Source organism: Phocoena sinus, chromosome 17 (assembly GCF_008692025.1).
Source record: "Phocoena sinus isolate mPhoSin1 chromosome 17, mPhoSin1.pri, whole genome shotgun sequence".
NCBI classification, from domain to species: domain Eukaryota; kingdom Metazoa; phylum Chordata; class Mammalia; order Artiodactyla; family Phocoenidae; genus Phocoena; species Phocoena sinus.
The window spans coordinates 67103175-67126393 of record NC_045779.1 but is presented as its reverse complement, the minus strand read 5'-3'; the positions used below and the strand labels follow the sequence as shown (position 1 = coordinate 67126393).

The 23219-nt window shown below is 52.7% G+C and overlaps 1 long non-coding RNA gene across 2 annotated transcripts in view; it reads right to left on the bottom strand.

Moving 5' to 3' along the window:
• Nucleotides 1-23219, bottom strand: part of LOC116742347 — a 396625-nt gene that overhangs the window by 242943 nt on the left and 130463 nt on the right. For both annotated transcript variants that reach the window (XR_004346443.1, XR_004346444.1), the window contains exon 4: nt 8186-8322. This is a non-coding gene — a long non-coding RNA (uncharacterized LOC116742347). The remainder of the gene's footprint in view (nt 1-8185; nt 8323-23219) is intronic.

Genomic DNA, 23219 nt, shown 5'->3' with positions numbered 1-23219 from the left:
GGTATGGGGAGGGGGAGGGGTGAGTTTTGACAGGGCGAGAGAGAGTCATGGACATATACACACTAACAAACGTAGTAAGGTAGATAGCTGGGGGGAAGCAGCCGCAAGGCACAGGGATATTAGCTCGGTGCTTTGTGACAGCCTGGAAGGGTGGGATGGGGAGAGTGGGAGGGAGGGAGACGCAAGAGGGAAGACATATGGGAACATATGTATATGTATAGCTGATTCACTTTGTTGTAAAGCAGAAACTAACACACCATTGTAAAGCAATTATACCCCAATAAAGATGTTTAAAAAAAAAAAAAAAAAAAAAAAGAAAAACATCAGACAAATCCCAATAAAGGGATAATCTATACAATACCTGACCTGTACTCCTCAAAACCATCAAGGCCATCGAAAACAAGGAAAGTCTGAGAAACCTTCACAGCCGAGAGGAGCCTAAGGAGACATGACAACTTAATGTAACATAGTATCCTGGACGGGATGGCGGAACGGAAAAAGGACATCAGGTAAACATTAAGGAAACCTAAAAAGAAATGTATAAGCTGTAGTCGATAATAATAATGCACCCATACTGATCACTACTTGTAACAACTGTGTGACACTAATGTAAGAAGTGAGCAGTAGGGAGAACTGGATGTGGGATATATGGGATCATCCCACATACTTTGAAGACAGTTCAAAATTGTGAACTATCGTCACAGTTTTTCAGTAAAATCAGAAACTGTTCTGAAAATAAGGTTTGTTTTCAAAAATGTGTGATGGAAGTGTGCGGGGGAGTGGAAAAATTATGACACCTGGAATATTTCCTTCCATTTCTGCCCCTCCTGATGGCTGCTGTATACGGTTCCCATTAAACTCTGAAAACATTCTATCAATCCCGAAAAGGCAACTGGCGCGGATGTGAAATGTGTAAGCTGGGAGGGACTGACAGACCAGGGCAGCCGTCCGGCATTCTGCTTTCAATGAGAGCTGAGGAAGATGAGGTTCAAAGCCTGGAAGCAAATGACCGATGAATTCCTCAGCTCAGCGCCCGTGGGTGGAGCATCTTCGGTGACTCGAGGAGTCACAGACAACAGTGTCATTTGGTCCTCAGAGCAAGAAACCGAGGCTCAAAAGCACCTAGAGCCTTCATCCCAGCTGGCAAGGGGCTGGCAGGTGGCAAAGCAGAGAGATCTGGGCACGCATCTCCTTTCTGCTCCCTGTGCAGCAGCACCTCCCCCCCCCCCCCACCCCGCCCCACCATGGCCGGTCGCTTTCCCAATTCCCTGCCGCTCCAGCAGCGGTGGTGCTGATACTCAGGGAAGAGGCCAGCTCAGGGAGGGTGACGCTTTCGATCGGCTTTTTCTTTCGATCGGCGTTTCTATTTCGATGAAACTTTTCCTTAAGCCAACATTTTTTAAAGGCCCTCCCACTTCTGATTTCCCACGGGGATGAAGCCAGGTGCCTCTGCTTTGCAACAGCAGAAAAATGCCCCTCTGAGTCCTTGCGGCCAGACATTGTAGGATGCTTGGCCTACAAGACTGAGGGTGGATCCCTCAGTCTTAAGGTTTCATCTTTGGAGGGAGAAAAAAAATATCCTCCAGATGCCTTGCATCCCACAATGGGTATTTTCTTCATAAAGGCACCCATTACAACGAGCTCCAGGAAAGGGACAGAACTGGAGAGAAAATGGCTAGGGGCCAAAGAGTGTGAATTCCCAGCAGACCAGGCATCACTGAGAGCAACAAGGAGGACCCGGAGGCTTGGCAGCTCAGGGTTTCTGAAAGCCACCCACATCCCAGAAGAAGCCAGGTCACTAGACTGTGACCTGCTGTGTGGAGCTCTGCTGTTCACTCCATTACAAACCAGGGATAAAACCTGCTGGGTCTGGGGGCTTCCCTGGTGGTGCAGTGGTTAAGAATCCGCCTGCCAATGCAGGGGACACGGGTTCGAGCCCTGGTCCGGGAAGATCCCTTATGCCGCAGAGCAACTAAGCCCGTGTGCCACGACTACTGAGCCTGTGCTCTAGAGCCCACGAGCCACAACTACTGAGCCCGCGAGCCACAACTACTGAAGCCCGCATGCCAAGAGCCCAAGCTCCGCAACGAGAGAAGCCACTGCGATGGGAAGCCCACGCACCGCCAACGAAGAGTAGCCCCTGCTCGCCGCAAGTAGAGGAAGTCCACGCACAGGAGCAAAGACCCAATGCAGCTAAAAATAAATAAATAAAATTTTTAAAAATTAAAAAAAAAAAAATACAAAACCTGCTGGGTCTCACATTTTGTCCAGTTCCGCCAGGTAAACTTGGGTCCCAGGGGAGCAGAAAAGGATGGGTGAAACCTGGAGAAAACCTAGAGCCCAAGCTGGGAGGTCTCCTGGAAGGAACAGGAGGTGTCTGAGGGCTATGGCAAAAGGCACGGAGAGACACACCAGGACGGAGTTATTGGTGATGTGTAGCGCTTACATCAATTTAGCAAAGAGTCCTCTCATTAGTAAAAGCTTCTAAACGTTAGCCTCAAGTTAAAAAAGAGAGAGAGCTTGAAATTATGCAAAAGCACATAGCACTTGCATGTGCTTCACATCCATCCCATGGGGAGACACCTCCAGTTGCCATCTTGGGCATATTAGTTAGTCCCCATTTCCTCATACGCTCTGAAAAGCAAATGAGATAATATATGTAAAGTGCTGGGAACACTATGAATAATACATTTGAGCTATTATTCTTTTTACTATTATTACTGGTAGTATTAGGAGCAGAACCTTCATCATACAACATACGCACCGCTGCTACTCCTATAAGGACAGAACGTTATAAGTGGTGCGTAATACGAGCTATTAGAATACCCAGTGCTTGGTACTTCAGGAGGCAAACTGATTGACCAACGGAATGCACAAACGACTAACGAAATGAACGACCTCCTGTAACATGGGGAGAGCGTCTTAAAAGGGAGGCAACCCAGCGGATCACAAGTGCAAGACCGGGAGTCCAGAGCTGCTGCTGCTTCCAGGAGCCTGATGCTACAACCGCAGGAGGGTTCAGTATACACCTAAGTACACCTGAGCAAGGAAGAAGAGTGAAAACATAGAATTGGGCCCAGCTTAGGGAAACCCTGGACGTCCGGATACAGACAGAGCGGGACAAGAGAACTCGGTCTGGGCTCCTTGTTTTACAGATGGGACTGGGAAGCTTCATAGGCATGAGCCGCTGCTCGACACCACAAGAGAGGCTTTGGGGCCAAGGCAATCAAACTGCCGTGCAGCCTATGGCCTGAGACGTGCATCCACCGTGTGTCTTAGTCAGCTCGGGCTGCCATAACAGAACACCAGAGGCTTCGCGGCTCACACAACAGACGTTTGTTCTCACAGTTCTGGAGCACAGAAGTCCGAGATCGAGAGTCTCGAGATTTGAGAGCTCTCTCCCTGGCTTGCGAACAGCCGCCTTCCGGCCGTGTCCTCACATGGCAGAGACAGAGGGAGAGGGAGGTCTCCACTGAGCTCTCCTATCAGAGCGGGGCTCCACCCTCATGACCTCATTTAACCTAATTACTCCCTTAATTCCAGTACAGCCACACTCAGGGTTAGGACTCTCAGCATACGAATCTGGGGATTTGGAGGGTGTCCAAACATCCGGCCCATGACGCTGTGCAAACAACAGTTGTTCGGATATACTGTGTCTCCCCCAGGGCATTTTTTACCTAGTCTGTTGCCTCCCATAGCTGGGTGCAACACCTGGCTCACAGTGGGACAGTGGAAGAGGGCAGGGAGGGACGGAGGAAGTTGCTACATCACGCCAGTCCCCACAGTAGGTGCTGCGGAAGTGGATTCAGTGAGACAGACACCACCCCAGGCGGGACGAGCTCAAGCACAATGCCATTATCATCAGGTACCTTCCCCCAAAAGGCACCACAGAGAGAAAGATCTTCATCTCCAGAAGAAACAAGAACTGGGAGAGGGGGAAAGGGAGACAGCAGAGAAAAAGAGAGAAGAGCAGAGGGGAGGGGAGGGGAGGGGAGGGGAGGGAGAAACAGATGACGGAGCAGAGAGGAGCAGCAAGGAGAAAGTCCAGACACGCCTGCGGATCACGTGGCAGGTAGCGGGGGAGCAGGTTCAGGTGCCTGGATTCAGAAGATCCACGCTCGTCTGTGAGATCCACCACCAACTAGCAGGGAGCTCCCAGCAGCACAATTGCTCTGTCTCCAACTCATCCGTCTGTGAAATACAGGAGTCCTATTCTGCCCAGGCTGCTATAACAAGACATCACAGACTGGGTGGCTTAAACTACGGAAATTTATTCCTCACGGTGCCGGAGGCTGGCAGTCCAAGATCAAGGTGAAGCTCACTCAGTTCCTGGTTTGCAGAAGGCTGTCTTCTGGCTGTGTCTGCACCTCTCAGAGAGCAGAGAGAGACGTTACTCTCCCGTGTGTCTTCTCATAGGGCATCGATCCCATCCTGAGAGCTCCACCCTTAAGACCCGGCCACCTCCCAAGGGCCCCACCTCCTGACACCATTACACTGGGGATTAGGGTTTCCACATCTGACTTTGCGGGGCGGGGGACACGAAAATATAGTCCGTAACGGGAATGCAGAAAGCCAGCCTCCGTCTCCGGATTGCCCTCGGGGCCAGAACAGTGGTCCGTCCCTCCTGCTTGCAGGCACCCTGAAGAGTGGCACACTGCAGGTTCTCCGTAAACAGTCAAGGGATGAAAGCAGGACGGAAGAACAAAAAAGAACTTTTATAAACTCTAAAGTCCTAAGCAAACAGTGCTCAGTTTCCCCAAAATCCCAGAACAGACCCGGGAGCCCTTGAAGCAAGAGCATTGTGTGCATGATTTCCGACTTTCCAACCCCAACTCAGTGTCCAAAAGTGCAGGCAATCCAAGAAAACATTCCCCAAGCATGTCCTGTACGCCTGTCACGGTGCCAAAAGCTGGGGCGAAAGAGCCTGTTCTCCAAACATTCCCAATCCAGGGAGAAGAGCTGGTGTTCCAACAAGGTGGACGCTTCTTCCGGAGACAGAAGGAACCCGAAGCCACGGGGGAGATAAGAACTGAAGGTCCCAAAGCCTGGCCTTTAATATCGATTATAATAACTATCACCCGCAATGATAACTGCGGTGGGTACTCATCTGTGCGGCCAGCTGCTGGATAAATTGGACTGAAAGAGACCCAGAAACGCTTTCGCTTTCCGGGGGTGGCTTGGACTCCCAGCCTCTGCAAAGCCCATCGCGGGCACCGCCGAGAAAGCTCGGCGTCTGCTGGTGTGACAGATTTTATCAGAAGAAGCAAAACTAGGCACATTTTCCCCTAGACTTCTGAATCCCTCCTCTGCATTTGCCCTCATGTTTTGACATTAATTGAACTCTGTCTTCACTACTAAAAATAAACTCCAGGTCAGATGCAATGAGCCAAAAACCTCAATATGAAACCACAAGAAACAGTAATAGTAAAATGGGCCAGTAGCAGAGGTGTTTTGAGAATCCGTTTCTGTTTCGAGGGTAGACTTCCGAGTGGGTCGGGAATTCTTTGGGCAAACACTCCGGACACTGAATAAAGGAAGCAACCTTGACACACGTAGCCTGTGGCCAAAGACCAGGGCTGGCTCGTGTCTGAGGACAGGCAGGCAGGTGCCTTCAGACACCCTCTCACCAAAGGCTAGAGAGGGCTGGCTTGGGAGTATCAGGCAGGACCCAAGAGATGCTCCCAGAGGGAGGCGGGCCCAGGAGAGGAGTCCAAAAAGGCAAGGTGAGCGTCAAAGGGAAGAAGGCAACGCTGCGCGCAGGTGCGAGGAGGGGCCGGGATGCGACAGAATTAACACAGTCAGGAGCCAGACAGGTAAGGAGGTGGGAGAGAAGCAGATAACAAGGGCTCCCTCTCGCTGAGCATCTCTTCAGGCCAGGTTCTGCAGCTGAGAAAAAGAGGCGTGGAGAGCTATAAAGGACTTGCCCAGGGTCACAGGGGGTAGAGGGAAGTGCAACTGGGGTAAAATCCCGGTTACGGCAGGAACAGTGCAAACAGTCCCAGGGATGGGAAGGGTGTGGAGGCCCGCTATTGGCGTGCAGCCCAGGTGAGCTGATTTCTAGGCAGGGATGAGGGCAGACAGGCTCCAGTGGGAGAGCAGTGCCTTTAGAACAAGTAGCACCACAGGCACAAGCACAGATGTTTGGGCTTATCTCAGAGCCCCTAGGACAGAGCAGCCCTGACCGGGGGACGCCTTCAGGTCTGCGAGCCTCGGATTCCCAGCGTCTACTCCTGCTCTGTCTGCTCCCAGCAGCTGAATTCTAGGGAACTTCCTCTCCCATTAGCCCCAGACAGACCTGCCAAGCCTTTCCTCCATCAACAGAACGGTTCTTCCAGCTTTCAGATTCTCTGCCCCAGTGACTGGACTGCTATCTGCCGTTTTCCCGGACGCGGGAACAGCTCGCTCCAGCCCTGCAGGTGCTACCGGGAGGGGGGGAGTCCCAGAACAGGTGACTGCACGTCCACGTACACACTCCTGCACCCCAAGCTCGTGGCCTGGACCGGGAGCGTGGGCTTCTGAAACAAAACTCAAGGACTGGTTGAGTGCTCGAGGGCCCAAGAAAGGCACGCAGCACTCTCACAGGATGGCCTGAGAGCTGCACTCACTGTGGCTGCCTCCTGACACCAGAATCAGCAAGTAAGTAGATGGTGAAATAAAAGCGAATGGCGAACGTAAGCGTGCAGGGCTGCCGAGCGCCCGAGGACGGAAAGGCTCGTCAGCTCAGCTCCTGGTAGGTCTTCTTCATATGCCATCTTCCAAGAGTCTCAAGGGGCAGCACCCTCTCCCGGAAGGCTCTCGGAATGGACAAGGGACCCTCCCCAGGCCTCCCAGATGCCTGGTGAATCTGGAGAACCCTCTGTGTGTCAGGGCCGGCCGCCACGTTGACCGAAGGGCAAGGCCTCGTGCCCTCCGTCTCTGTGGGTCACATCAACATGATCCTCAGCCGCGTCCCCAGCTCTACCTCCCTAACTGTCTTCTCACCAGCTCACACTTTCTCACCCAAATTTCCACCCTCATCTCAACACCTTGCTGAAGAAAAAGAAAACGTGACCGACCTCACTCTTTGCTCTAAATCTTCAGCAACTTTCTCCCTTTGGTTCCCACTCTGGCTTTTCCTCTCTATGCCCTCTTTTTCAATGATTCATTCATTTGTTCTTTCAATGTCCACAGTGGGAGGCCCAACGCTGGGGTGTTAAGAGTCCTTGCTCTAAACAAACTCACCAGTGACCGGGGGGATGAGTAGGGCGACGGGCAGGGGAGGGCAGGAGAAGTCACGTGGCACATAAACGCATGCCTTCAACGGCCGGCTACAGCCCGGTGTGGGGAGGAATCAACTCTGCTCAGGTCGAGGGGGCTGTGCACGACGGAAGGTGATTCACAAGCCGTTTCCCAGGCAGACTTGGTGGCAGGTGAGAGGCAGAGAGAACAGCAAGCAGAGCAAGGACTGGGAAAGAGCCTGCTGCGTGGCAGGACCTCTAAATGGTGTAACTAATGCATTGAAAACAAACTAACAAACAAAACCCTCTTCCGTTTTGGAGCATTTCCTCCTCCGTGAAAGGCAGAATGGCAAACTCTTTATGTCCACCATCTCACTCAGCACCCATAACATCCTCCTGGGGCACTCATAGGACCCCAATTTTACAAATGAGGAAACTGAGGCTTGGGGAGAGGCCGACGCAAGTAGCAAAACCGGGGTTTGCCTAAAGCCGTCAGTTTTAACCTCTCACCCTTTACCCCAAGCAGCCTGAGACGCGGCAGCCGGCGCGCGCAGTGCAAGCAGGCAGGGAGAGAGGAAGAGGTCACTTCTGGATACCCCCGAAGGCCTGCTGACCTGATCACGTAATCCCAGCAAGCTCAGCCATCCTCTCCCCCCGCGTGGGCTCCACGCACCTCAGCAGGACGGCTGGGCCATCCCCACCTTCTGCCAGGGGGGAAAGTGTGGTGCATCCACCTAGGAGATGGTGGACTCCTTCCTCAGCTGGGGACAGAGGGATCGCCCCCCTGGCACAAGGTCCAGGCACTGAGAACCGGGTCCCGTGTGTCAGGGTTATGGAAAGCCAGCTTCCCAAGCACAGGAAGCTGGGCCGAGCAGTCAGAAACCACACCCCAAGCTGTGCTGCGAGAGATCACCAATTCCAACAGCCATCTTCGGTTCCATAAGGCTCAAGAGGAGAAAATCCCTTACCTCGATCCTTCACATCCCATGATATTCCAGCGTTAGTTCAGGGAAGAAGAGTTTCCAAGTCCCTCTGGAGTATTGAATGGATACGTATTCTTTTTTTGTCAAATTAAAGGCACCTAAACCCCAGGTGGAACAGGATGCTAGAAACATACAAGAAAAGGGAATTATTAGTGTCACTGCTCACATGAATGAATTTGGTAATGAGAGATTTCACTCATTTAAAAAATAAGAAGTGCATATTTACTCTATGCTAAATGAGAAGCATCTGAAGAGCAGGCATTTATTGAGCAGCTATTATGTGCCAAGCACCGTGTTGGACATTTGACCACATGAAGCCACGTGACCCTACGAGATCGGTCTTGCTAGCTCCGTATTTCGGAAGTCACGTAAGCAGCCAGGCCACAGAGGGTCAGGTGTTCCTGATTCCCAAGCCCCCCCTCCATCGATCATGGTCCCCTTCCTTCCCCGCTAAAGCTTTTTCATTCATCTGATTCCAGGAATTCTGGGTAGAGGGGAAGGAGAAACATACCCAACAACTTAATTCTGAGAATGGCCAGTCCCTGGAAGCCCAACCCATTCTAGGGACGGTGGGGAGTACGTGAATCATGGGAGCTGCATCAGATTCACTTGGTTGTAAGCTTTATCTGCCCTCAACACTGTCATGTAGTAACATGGGATCAGTGGACACCATGCGTTACTCAGGAAACCAAAAACGTAGCCTCGCCAGAGACTCTTATCCTAACTGCTAATGGAGATGGCTTACATGAAGAGGCCAAAAGGGTGGAGTGGTGTGGGGAATGGTTTACCAGCTCTGGGAGGACCTCCTAAAATCCCAGGAAGCAGGGCTGAACGCTCAGCTGGGTGGGCGCAGACACGGACCCGCTCCTCTCCTTCAAGGGGTGGTGCAGCGCCCACAGAAAGCCACACTGTCACATTTACAATGGGGTGATCCTTTCCCCTTCCAGACCTCCCTCCTGCCCACCCCTACTCCCCGCAAAATCTCCCAGCATCGTGGCTGCCAGATCGTCAAGGAGATGAGGCTCAGTGAGCACAGACTCAGGAGACAGAAGGCTGACAAGTTCTGAAGGGGGATTTGCCCTCAAGTCTGGGAAGAAGCAGAGCAGCACATAGGCTGCTCGCTCAGCTGAGAGAGAGGAAGCCAGACAGTTTGGATTCCCCGCCATCAATTCCCTCTCTCTCCTCCAGGAAAAAAAAAAAACTTGGCCCCTGTTTGCCTCTCTGAAGCCTTCTGATTGTCACATTCCTCCCTTGGATGTGTTAGCATCACGGACCGACCTACAAGAGCTCTGCAAGCCCCAGAGAGTTCCTGTCTGCTCCCATCAAGCGCTGGTTTAATCCATCCGAGTCCCAGTTCCCAGCAGGAGAGGGCAAATCCCCCCTCCCTCAGAGAAGCCCCCTGGACTAGCCATGCGCTGAGAAAGATGCCACCCTCGGCACATCCACGCTCCCTCTGTGGGCAGCCTCCCACGCTTCTCAGACATTTTGACCAGGAAAGCACTTTTCGCCTCATTGTCGAAATGCATTCGCTTCATTACCCAAAAAAGGCAGCAGCCCAGCTTCCTGGTTGACTGTAGGCTCTTGTCAGAGTGCCTGGCTTGGCATCCCAGTTCTGTGACTGAAAAGGTCCTTGGAGGAGCCTGCGCGAGCGACTTCAGCTCTCTGAGCCTCAGTTTCTCATCTTAAAGGTTTGTTCTTAGTGCGAGGTGAGAATCTCCGCAGAGCTCAGCTCTTGGCCTGGTGCCTTACGAACACTTAGAAACGTCAGCTGTCATTAGTACCGCGCTTAAGCAAATGCCCGGGCCCTGAATTCTTCGTCTCCTCCCAATAAGGGGGGGGAAAACAAGGTCTCCCCTCTGTCTCACCACCATGACTTGTTCAGTGCGAGGCCTCAGTACACGGGGGGCTGAGGGAACCAGTGAAGCCAACGCAAACAGCACTAAAGGCTGAGGTCTGCGTCACAGCTACTCAGCTCCAGGCCTGGCTATGGCTCTCACGTCTCAGTTTATTCATCTGTGAAATGGAATGGATTATGACACTGACCCATCTCCCAGATGTGCTGCCAGGATTCAGGGAGATCGTGCACGCAAAAGCGGCTCTGTAAACTCTGAGTACTAGGGAAAGGTAATATCCTCTCGGACCTCGGTGAGCACCTACCAGGACCCCAGGAGGTCAGGTCACAGGTGTGAACTGTTGGCGTGCAGGCTCGTCCCTATACCCCTTCTCCTTGTAAGGAGCCTGCAGGAACCAGAAGGTCAGCGCCTACAGAAAAAGAGCCTCTCTCCAAGGCAGCCAGACTGATTAATGTTTTTAATTAATGTTTTAAACCATAGGCACGGAGCAATGTTCCATGGAAATTAGGGAGCTAAGATTTCTAACTTTCTCCCAGGGGTCGGCCCAGCCAGAGAGAGGCGCGAGGCCAGAGCATGGAGAGGGGAGGGCGGCCTGGGCTGGCCAGGGTGCGAGTGGGAAGGTCACAGCCCTGCCTCAACACACGGAGCCTGACAGGCCGTGCGGTCATGTAGAGAGACAAGCCAGGGAGAAAGGAGACCGGCCGGGCACAGGGTGACAGGACGCGCACGGCTGCTCCTCCCAGGGGTCTGGCAAGCGCAGCAGAAGAGGAAGCGGGGCGGCAGGACGACGCCCAGCAGGTAGCATGTGCCCGGGGCCTGGGCCTGAAGGGAGAAGGGGCTGCTGCTCCTAGACCTTCCTGCCTGACACGCTGTCCAAAGGACAGACTTCCACCTGCTCTGTGGCTCTCGGAGATACTCTACACTTGAATCTGAACCAAGCGGGCCACGGGCTTCTGTAGGGCTGCGGACAATACTTCCCTGATGTCGCCCGGGACGGAGGGAGATCACTGCTGGGGCCCGGCACTGTGCTCTGATGAACGGGGAGCCTGAGTGCCCATGATGGGCAGACCCGTGACCCCCAAAGTCCCAAGGAAGTGAGAGGTGGATGGGGGCCCAGACACCAGCTCCCTGGCCGGGACCTTCCTTGCTCTGCCTACAGCATTTCAAGCGTGTCACAGTGCCAGAGCATCTACTCCTTTCTACCACCTGAAAAAAGGGGCTGTACCATCTTCCTTTCTCCAACGAGAAGGTAAGGGGCACAGAGAGTGACATACAGCGCCAGTGATTAATCACCAGCTCTGCTGTGAGCAAGGCCACCGTGTCACTGGGCAGCCGGCCCAGACGCCACATGGATGCCGCCTGGGCAGCAGGGCCACCTGGGCACACTGATGGCAGCCAGGACCAGCCACCCCATACAGGGCCCTGGGCTGCTTGGCAGGAAAGAGTGAGCCAGCCATGAAATAAGCGACCGCACGGGGACTCCTGACCTGGAAATCATCAAAATGCCACCCGTTCACAGCAAACAGACCATAGTGGTGGGCTGCAGTGCCTACAGGAACAGAGGACAGGACAGCTTCCCCCAGGAAGCCCCCGAGAGTAGGCCCTGGCCTTGGGATGTGTTTGTTCCCCCCGGAGAAGGCCCCAGAAAAGGACATAAACACAGGTACTGCTGTGCCTCTCCTGGAGGGGCAAAGCTGGTGAAGGCCCCAGCCTGGCTCACATGCTTGCCCCGGATTCTACGAGATCCAGCAGGCCAGAGTGCAGAGGCAACACGTACAGACTCAGGACACAGGCTGCCTGGGTCAGAGCTAGTTCCCACCAGTCAGCACCTGTGCACCCTGGGCAGTCTACTTAACCTCTCTGATCATCATCTGTAAATCAGGGCTGGTGAGAGCAGCTACTTTCCGAGACTGGGGTGGGGACCACAGCAATGTACGTAGAAAGTACAACGCGATGTGTAGCTCAGGGTAAATGCTTAACACTTTTGATATTCTCGGTGTCTAATCGCTGTCATTATTCCTGTTGCCTAGCAGGCAGACTGACAGTCCTGGATTTGAATCCCACCTCTACCACTTCCTGGGAATGTGACCAAGGACCAGTCACTTGGCCTCCCTATGCCTCAGTTTCCTCATCTACAAAAGACGGACCAGCCACATGGCACCACCAAGGATTACAGGGGCACACGTAGCAAAGCGAGGGGTACAGTGTGAGCTTTCAAGAATGAAGGCCCTGACCCCAACTGAGGGGCATTCTACAAAGCGACTGGCCTGGACTCTTCCAAAATGTCAAGGTCAAAAACAGCCGAGGAACTGCTCTAGGATAAAAGGAGGCTAAAGAGACATGGCCACTAAGCACAGTGCTGACCTGTAATCAGAATAAAAGTCCAAAAGGACTGTTATTGGAGCAACTGATGAAACTGTGCATGGCCTGTGGACTAGATAATACAATTGTAGCAATGCTAAATTTCCAGCATTTGATCATTACACTGTGGTTATGTAAGAGAATGTCCCTGTTCTTAGGAAACACACGCAGAACGTTTAGGGATAAAAGGGCAATGTCTGCAACTTACCCTGAAATGGTTCAGAGGAAACACTGTGTGTGTGTGTGCGCGCGCGTGTGCAGGGGGCGGGGTGCAGAGAGGGTTAACAGTCTGTGAATCTGGGTGTACGGTAGTTCTCGTATCATCGTGGTAATTTTTTCTGCCGGCCTGAAATCATACCCAAGTAAAAGATGCCCAAGAGCTGGGGGTAGGGGGGTGCGCAGGAGGGTGGTAACAGGCCTAAAGGTCTAGTACAGACCATCCGCGCAGGCCCAAACCGTAAGCCTTTCCCACCAAAACCCAGTCACCTGATGTATAAATGTTATGATTTATTGTGTAGAACGCTACAAAGGATAAAACTGAAGTCGAATTTGAACTACCACCCCTCCTGCCAAGAAAAAGAAAGACAGATGATGGCTACTTCTATTCCCACGCCCCAGGGCCAGGCTTGGAGGGCCCACATCCTTGCCATCCAGCGGGGGGCGGGGGGCACCCTGGAGGAGGGGAGAGGCAGCATGGACCACTGCAGCCAAGGCTGGCTTTCGCTACGTGCCAGGCAGTGATATGAGAGCTATCCGCATCTTGAGTCATTTGATTCCCCCAAGAGCCCTCCAGGCAAATTCTACTGTTATTCCCCTTCCACACTGCAGGAGACTGAGGCTGGAGGCAGCCTCCTGCCAGGGGTTTAATCTGGAGCACGAGTGAGCTGGGATTTGCGCCCAAGCTGCATCCACAGGATTTCCACAGGCAGCAGGGAGGCAGGCACTCCAGGCCAAGGAGCAGCCAGCACCAAGCCCAGCCCTGCCCCTGAAGCCGAGGCCCCAGGCCCCATAATGCTGAGGTTCCAGTGCAGCTACAGGGGGCTGAGATCCAGGCTCCCTGTCCTGTGTTCTCCCCTCGGGGCCACCCTAGCACTGTACCTAGCACTGTACCACTGTATGCTCGACACCTTTTGAGATGCATCCACAGAAACACAGCTTCCTTTTCAAGGAGTTTCAGCAACGCAAACTGTGTGGGGAGACCCAACACACTGGGGACATCAGTGTCATCAGCGAGGAGAAAACTGGGTCTGGGGACAGAATGGGTAGCGGTCTTCAATGAAAACTCTTTTATCCCTTCTGTGTCTTGTCCTGTGAATGACTTACCTCTTCAAAAATGTTTGTTCACTTATTTCTTTAATACGAAGGTAGGAAAGGAAATCAACCCAGTTCCTGTGTAAGCCTGCTCTGAGTATGAGCCATTCCGCGCTGTACGATGCCGCGTCGCTGTACACAGCTGTCACTCACTACACATCCTCCTATTTTCAGGGGTGGAGGGACCAGAATGATTAAAGACCCAGAAGGAGCAGCCCAACCCATTACACTTGAGGGTGCTAAGATCTGGTGGCCAAGAGACCAGCCCGTGCCGTTCACAGCAGAACTCCAGAGCTGCTGTGAAAGCAAGGTGGGAACACCACCTAAAGTAGTCCTCTCCCAGTCTTCCAACTCCAGTGCCAGGAACTGGGCGGTGCTCTCAGCCCTACCTCCACCCAGGAGGCGGGTGGGAACTCTTGGGATGGCCATTTTACAGCTCAAGAAACAAAGGCACGGGATATGTGGGAACAGTGCCCAAGTCCTCCGCAGGGGAGAGGCTGGTGGGGAGTGCAGAAGTCTAGCTCCGGAAACAGTTCCTAAACCCTACCCTTCCCCCAGGAGGGAGAGTGAGGACCCACCTCTGTCCCATGAAGGAAGGATCTAGAGTCAAGAGATTCCCGGGTTCCCAGCCAAGCTCCCCGCAAAAGCTGAAAGCATGGGGGAGACAGCATTTGACAGCACTACCCCGTGTGTCAACGGAAGAAGATAATATCTTTGAAAATGCTTTGTAAACTGTAAAGTGCCGTGCATATCCTCCCATCAAAAGAGAGGGTGCATTGGTAGCCGGGGGAGGAAGAGGCTTCTGGAGGGTCGGCCTTACCAGGCAGCTCCTCCTGAAGCATGGCAGCATTTCACCTCCTGACCTTCTACCCCAAACTCTCTTTTTCATACCTGCACTTACATTCAACTTTCTCTCACGAACATCCTCCCACCGCCCCTCCCACCCCAGGGGTGTAAGATTATTAAATCAACCCCAAGGTAAATAGTTTTCGATTCTCCAAACCCAAAAACCTCCCTTCCTGCCACTGCACTTGGGTCTTGTCACCCAGAACATCAAAGCTACCGTTTTCGGTAAAAGCCTCTCAGATCACTTGGGTGACGTGCGAAGATAAAAACAACCTGCCACATGCCAGGCTGTGGAGCACACCTTGGTGCCCGGTGGGGAGGTGAGTGGGCTGGGAAGAAACGGCGAACTGTACTGGCCAACACTTTGCAGGGAGTCCAACGCCCTGCCCCCTCTCCAAGTCCAAGTCCGCTGGGTGACCTTGTAAGTCCCTTCCCCACTTGGGGCCTCTTGCCACGGAAGGGGTTGGACGGCACAATCTCTAGGCTGCTTTCAGCTCTAAAATTCACTGATTCCATCTCACCCTCCTTGCTCAGAGTCTCTACTTCCTGAACTGTAATGACAGTTGATTTACATACAGGAAAATAAAAGCAACTACGAGGTCGCTCATACACTGGGCTGTAGTTTTTGGTGACTCACAAAGGAAAACATACATGTTTCCACTCAGCTCAAAAGAGTGGTCCCTCCACTCCCCAATTACTCAGAAGTCACTAGGCCAATGGGAGCCCTGGGGAAGTTCCAGGCTACCGGGAGTTCAAATGTCAGTGGACGTAAGCTCAGCAGGGAATTTCCCGTGGCGGACAGGTGCAGCAACAGGTGGGCTGGAGGGAGAGTCCCCTCCCTCCCTGAGAAAAACAGCCCTTACCCATTCACTCTCCATCTCGATAAGTCATCTCCTAGGGAGCCAAGGAAACACCGGGTCCAACACTGGGCCAGGGCCCACCTTCCAGGAAGTCACACCCCAGAATGAATGTCCCCTCTTCCAGGAAGTCAAGGTTGAACCACCACCCTCCCCAAACCCCGTAGCTTATAAACTCCATAAGCGCAGCAATGGTGGCTGGCATATAATAGACGCTAAAAAATTCATTGCTAAAATAGTAAATACTTGCTGGGTGACTTAATCGTGCCGTTTCCATAAAGCTTAAGTAATTCCATCCCCCCAAATACTGGGTGCCTGTTGTGTGCTGGGTACCGGGGATAGAATGGTGAACAAGGTAGACATAGATCCATCCAGCCATCCCCCAAAGCAACTGCCGAACGTGCTGGCAGAAGATGACCCTCAGCTGTTGGCCTTCTTTGGAGACTGTCTTGGCTGAAGACGCTGCCTTGCCCAAGGCGGCACACCCTCCCGAGGGAGCCTTCAAACAATGACTGATCAATCTCAATTCTGGGCAATTCTAAAAGGCCATTCTAGCACCAGGGCTCCCAGGGGGTTGGCTGGGGTCTTGGTTAGCCATCGACACGGCTCGGCTTCTCCCTCTGCCCCTTCTTGATTTCTTCCCCCTCAGTTTCACAGCTGTTGGTTCCAAAGGCACCCCACAATAAACATCCCACTTACTAACCTCAGTCTCAGCATCTGCTTCCCAGGAAACCCAACCTACAGCAAGAAGGTTCTCGCGATTGATGACCAGGCCCTGTGGCACCAGGATGAAGGGTTTAGGGCCAGGACAAGTGAACGGACCACCCCTAGTTGGGACAGCCACCTTATTGACAGGGATGCCGAGGCTGGGCTCATGGCTATAATCAATGAAGGAGAGCTGTGAATGAGCAAACACCTGTAGTAGTCTTAACATGTGATGAGTCCCAGGTCCTTAAGGAAGAGGTGCGTATTCTTCATCTGTGTTCTCCCGGCACCCAGTACGGGAAAGGAGCTCTGTTGAATGATTCAGTGATGACTGGATGGACCAATGGATATATAAACAGACATACTTGGTTGAACAAGAAAGTCACACCTAAAGCAGCTAGACAACAAATGAAAAATAATGATTCTGTATAGGTTACGTTACGTCATCCACGTAAGCATTTCTCATGGTGCTCAAGAAATATTCACGATCAAGATGACAAGTAAGCCACTCACAGAGAATTCCCTAGAGAAGGTGACCTGCAATCAGCAGCTTGAAAGAAGTGAGAGAATGGAGGAAAGAATGAAACAAGAGAAACGAGGCATTAGCACTGGTCAGCTGAGTTCTGACTGCTCGTCAGATACCTGGTACGTAACCACTCTCATCGTGGGGCTGCCGTGACAGCCCAGGACGTAAGATAGGGGATGCCTTCCGTAAACATTACATCCATCACCGTGTATGTGGGCTGTGATGTTCCCACTACCAGGGGAAGCAACGTTGATGGATAGGTCCTGAACACAGTACTGCAGTTTGGAGACTTAATCCCACAGGGACAGGAAGCCATCGAGGTTGTGAAACAGAGGCGTTAGGTGACAGTTGGGAACCTAGGCTTCAGAACTGGTGCAAGATTTCTTAAATCATCCGTCCCTTAGGTTTTGGACAGTTGCTTGGGATGCCTGGGCTGCCGTGTTCCCGAAGCAGATGGGGACTTGGGAGGTGCCTAGAGCCTCCATTCTGAGACAGCAGCCTCAGAGGCAGAATCAACACTGGAGAACCTCAGACACCAGCCTCAGTCCCCCTAAGAAATGTACAGACCCTGGGGGGCCATCCTCACCCAGGCACCCACCCAACCCACTGACAGTCCTCATTTCTGAGGGTGATGCTCAGGGAAACAGACAGGAGTGCCAAGGGAAGGGGGAATAAATAGGAGCCTGGTGTTTGTGCAAACAAGAGTCAGTTGTGAGGACAACAGGAAAGGGATAAAATTTACTTGGGAAAATTATGAAACGAGTGATGTCACAGAGGCTGTTAAGCAGGACAGTGTATTCTAGAAAACACAGAGGACTTTGGCCTATTACTCATCCCTGAGCTGGGAGCACCTAAAAGGCTAAATGCTGGGGCCATCACAGGTGTTAGGCAGAGGAGACCCACCTCCAGGGCCAGCGGGATGCTGAGTGTCAGGCTGTACAGATATCAAGAGGCAGTAAAGCCCAGAGTTCAGGAAGACAGGCTTTGCTGTCGAGCGATCTGGGTTGGAACTGAGGCTCCACCACTTCCTTCCTGCACGACCTGGGCTAGGAAGAACCCACCTCCCAGAGCCTCTGCGATACAAACCTACCAGAGTGCCCACAGGGACCGAACAGCACCTATGCAAGGCACTGGACATATAGCGAGCACCCAAAGGTGACGCTGCTGTTACTTAATCATCGGTCACAGGCATACGTAAGAACCATCTGGTGCTACCCTTTCCAACTGCACCCCACAATTCCCTTGGGCTTCAAGAGTCCCCTGTGAGGCCCCTCCTGGGGGCTTAATGGGGTTGAGGAGGGGGCAGCATGGGGACCATATCCCCATTTTGACTCCAACAGCCCTGCTTTAATTGTTATCTACATAAGGCCTGCACACAGACTTCAGCTGGGCCAAAGGGGTTTGAGGGCTTTAAGAAAGTGTGAAAGCTTCGAACATTCATCCTCTTACTTTACCAAAGAAAAAAAATGAAGCTTCAAGAATCAAGGGGCGGACTTCCCTGGTGGCGCAGTGGTTAAGAATCCGCCTGTCAATGCAGGGGACACGGGTTCGAGCCCTGGTCCGGGAAAATCCCACGTGCCGCGGAGCAACTAAGCCCGTGCGCCGCAACTATTGAGCCTGTGCTCTAGAGCCCGTGAGCCACAACTACTGAGCCCGCGTGCTGCAACTACTGAACCCTGCACGCCTAGAGCCCGTGCTCCGCAACAAGAGAAGCCACCGCAATGAGAAGCCCGCGCACCGCAACAAAGGGTAGCCCCCGTTCGCCACAACTAGAGAAAGCCCGTGTGCAGCAACGAAGGCCCAAAGCGGACAAAAATAAAATAAATAAATAAATTAAAAAAAAAAAAAAAGAACCAACGGACTCATCTAAACTCACACAGCAGGTCAGCGGTAGGGTAGGGAAGGTGCAGCTGGAGACCCTGAATCTCCCAACAGTTAGTTCAAAGGCTGGGGTTGTTGGATGTGTCCTCTGAGGTCTGCTGCTTGGGGGGTATGAGACTCCCACTCTGTGGGCACGGGGGCGGTGACCCCCCAATGCCTTGGCACCCCAAGTGCAAGTCCACAAGTCCCGACCCTCAAAGCCTGGTTCAAAGAGCGAAAGGAACATCAAGTGGAGAATCCGATCCCAGGCGGAGGAAAAGCAACCCCTCCACTTCCCAAAAGAGGGACAGTCTTCCTCAGATCTCTCCCCAGAGCTGGGCTCAGGGCGTAGACCCAGGGGCCTGGTAAGAACCGCCCCAGGAGCCATTGAGGCAGAAATGGGACTCGGTCCACAAACGTCAGGGATGAGAGAGGCAAGAAACTAAAAAGAAGAAACCAGTCCCTTCCTTGTCAAGAAATCACAGCCCCCAGACACTCGGACGGGTCTGGTCCGAAGTCACCCATGGGTTTCTACCTGCCCACATCATAGGGCCAGCCAAGCAGTCATGCAGCTTCTCCAAAGGCAGGGAGGACAGCAGAAGAGCAAGACTTCTCACAAGTGGAAATGCTCTCCCGTGACCACAGGTCAACTGTCAACCCAAGAGTCAGCACAAAGGAAGGAAACCCTGGCATCGAAGAACAGATCAATCCTACAGAAATCACTCATAACGGCCACGCGTCTCCAGCCTCCTCAGTGCTGGGCGCTGGTGGGCTTTCCACGTGATCACCAATCCTGAAACACAGCTATAGTGTCCCCAAGTGACAGATGGGTGAAATGAGGCTCACAGAGCTTCCTCAACATACAGCCAGATTTGAACACATACTGTGTGGAGTGTCCTGTGTTTGTAGCCAGATCTACCTAATACAGCCCTTTCCCAAGTCCCTCACCCTTTTTTCCCCACACTCTTGTTTTTTGGGGTTTTTTTTTTTTGTTTTTTTTTGTGGTATGCGGGACTCTCACTGTTGTGGCTTCTCCCGTTGCAGAGCACAGGCTCCGGACGCGCAGGCTCAGCGGCCATGGCTCACGGGCCCAGCCACTCCGCGGCATGTGGGATCCTCCCGGAACAGGACACAAACCCATGTGCCCTGCATCGGCAGGCGGACTCTCAACCACTGCGCCACCAGGGAAGCCCCCCCACACTTTTGTTTTAAGAACGTTAGGCCTGTACGACCTTGTTTTATTCAACAAGAAAAACACAGGTTGTCCAGCATGGGAGGGATGCAAGCAACAGTGACACCACCCGCAGAAACACTGTGGAGGGGATAACCTTGGAGGTTTCTTGTCACTCTAAGATTCTCTAAGTCTAAACTGAAATTCCAACTCCCATCCAATTATTCCCCCTGAGTTGAATGCAGGCACTCCTACAACCCCCAAAACATAAGCTTTGCTCTTCCTTAGGGACAACGAGGCTCTTTAAAATCCATCCTGGCATCTCCCAACTGGCCTCAGCCATCCTGGGGAGGAAGGTTCCAGCTGGAGAGCCAGACGAGGACTCCAGGCACCCGACGACAGACAGGGAGTGCTAAACAGGGCTTCGGGGAGCCTCCCAGCCCCACAGGATGTGGCAAGGTGAAGAAGTAAGAGAAGAATCAGAGAAAGCAATCTAGAAACACAAACAGCACCACAAATAAAGCGACTTAACAGGAAACACTGAGACTTTTCTTCATTTCTTTTTTGAAGCTAGGAAGCCCAAAAATAGTTGAAAGTATGTCACAGAGCTTTCCGAAGACAAATCCTGCCTTGTTCAGTAAACAAATCTATGGGGACAAATACGAAGTCTGAAGTCCTGAAGCCCACAAGGGCAAGTTCAGATCGCGCACAGAACTCCACGGTGCACGTGGGGAGCAGGGGCTTTCAATCCCAGCCTGCAAGCCCAGGAGCCCATGTGCCAATCAGCAGTTCACACAAAGGCTCAATTTTGAAGCTCACTCGTTTTAAGTAAAGGCCGCGTTGCAACTGGCTCAACTTGAAGGCGTCCACATGGAAAGTCACGAATCTGGCTGGAAGAGCAGCCAGCACCAGCATTCCCCAAGACAGATGGTAAACAAGCAGATGAAGAAAAACAGAAAAACAACTGGCCTCATTAAGGATGAAAAAGTATGAAGAACGTTAACAGGAGACTGTTCGGCATCAACTGAATTATAATGTTCTTAAGCTAATGATACCTGGCGTTGATGAAGTTGTGGTGAAACGGGCATGTCCACATGTTGGTGGGACTAGTGTCAGAAACCTTATTTGAGAGCAACTTGGCAACATGGGTCGAGAGTCATAAAACTGTGCCTTTTTACTCAATAATCCTTCTGCTGAGAATCTGTCCAGAGGACTTTCCAGGAACAGAAGAGTTATACGCACAAAGCCGCGCAAAGCACCCTTCAGTGTCAACATAACAGCAAACTACTAGGAACCTTCCTTTGGAACAACAGAGGACTGGTTTAGAAGATGATGTATCGACTTGGTGAACTTCTTTAAAAATGGTCATGAGTAAGATGCTTGAACAAAATGGAGAAATGCTTAGGATATAATGTCAGCTTACAGAATATTCCCTACACCTATGCCTGTATCAAATCCTAGGTTAATGTATGGGCAGACATATCAGATATCTGAATGCGATCTGATTGGTCAGGGGGAGGGTGGTGAGTGATTTCATTTTCTCATCCATTTCTGTTCTTGGGAACCACAATGCTGTTTGTGCAATAAATGACAACAATCTCGATGATGACGATGATGATGATGATGAAGATTTTTATTGGTCAAACTTCAATAACGTATGGGAAAGGAGTGAGTGGAACTCTGCTGCACTAGAAACAGCACGCAGGGTATGAGAAACGATCAAACCCAGAGGCATTTGAGGATACACGCAAAGAAATGCGAGCTCTAGGCAGAGCATGGGAAATGTAGACACCAATGGGGCCACGTACCAGCAACGTCGGCCTTCCAGGCCCCAGAGAGCATCCGATCATCTCAGCTTTCTGAGAGTCAGTCTGGCTCTTCCCCGCCATGCCCACAGCTCTCAAACAGGAATAGAAACCCCTGGATCTGTGTATATGCAAATGTCCGTCTTCCTAAAACACAAAACCCTGCTCATTTAAATACTGAACTTCCTCAGCTAGGTGTTTCTCAAAAAGGCAACTTAGACCAGTTTCTACACGTGGTGCTCGAGGTCTCTTGGAGCTTTCGTTTTCTGTAGGGTAGGATCCAGATGGGATTTCCAGAGCCACAGCGATCTCAGTGCACCGCTGTCCCCGCCCACAGTCCGGGCAGGGGCGGTCGAGCTAGCGGTCAGCACTTTGAAGTCCCAGGTGGACACAGCCCAGCTCCAACCCTACCAGCCCTGTGCTTCTGGGTACGTATTTCACCCTTGTGACCTCAGGTTTTCGCGTCCATAAAATGGGGATTTTTTCCAGAACTTTCCTCAGACGGGCACGGTGAGGACTGAGAGAAATACACACACTCGGCACAGCGCGTGGCAGCCAGCCGGAGGCACTCACTCACTCCTGGCTCTCACCATTACTCTCATTCCGGAGTCACCTCGTCTGATAGATCCGTCTGAGGTCTTCACAGACCACGTGTGCCTAGGTGGCAAGGGAGGGCACACTTGTAAGTGACCAAATGCAGCTCAACCCTGGCTGACATTCAGATCACCTGGTTGCTTCAAAACGCCCAGACGTCCCGGTCCCTCCCAGCGCAATGATCAATATATCCGATTCACTGCGGGTGGGGCGCTGGTACAGCTGTTTTGTGAAGCGGAATCCACTGTGCCACTGGCCTGGGGCACATCTAACTCAGGCGAGAGCAACCAGTGATTTCTCTTCCCAACCCCCAAGCCCGAGAGAGCGTGAGGCAGGAGCCTTTCTTCATCTCTTTAGGGCATGGTTCAGCAGCTCCTTTTGGAACCATCAAGCACTCTCTGAGTGACAGGCAGATGGCAAGGAGTTGCCCGGCTCTCTGCCCTCCTGCTCGGCCTGGTGACTTCCTGCAAGGCAGTGGACTGAACCAGCTGAGCGCCTGCCCAGCAGAGGCCACTGGGAAGCACCTGCCCAGTGCGGGCAGTGACACTGATGGGCCGGCAGTGAACACAAGTCCCCGGGCGGTCCCTGCCCAACCTCAGCCTCCTTCCCATCATCTGAGAAATCCCTGTGCGTCCCTGGCGCAGTGACAGCAGACAGGCCTCCGGGAGCGGCACTGATTTCAGAGGGCGTGAGCCCAGCATCTCTGGAGGAGGCGGGTGTAAACTGCAGGAGGACCACACCTCTGAGCCTGAGCCCCCGCAGACCCTCATCTGTGAAACGGGCATAGCCCTCCCAGCAGAGGGGGTGAGAAAGTGCCCTGGGCCAGGCTGTCAACCAACATGGCAGGCACTGTGGTTGGCATGAAATGCCACTGAAGGGAGATATGGGGACCACTCTTCCTGCGCGAAACTCAACCCTCCTCCCCGCAGCGCGCAGGCTTCCAGCCTTGTTGCCTCCACCTCGGCCCCAGAGGTGAAGCGAGAGCTGCTGAGGAATCTGTAGGGCTGCCCGGGACGAGGGTGCCCTCCCTCCCCAGAGAAGGTAGCAGCACCACGGCGCTCAGTCTGGCTTTGCCTGAGAGGAGAGGGCCTCGCTGGGCCCTTTGCAATACTCTGGCCTGCCTGGAGGTC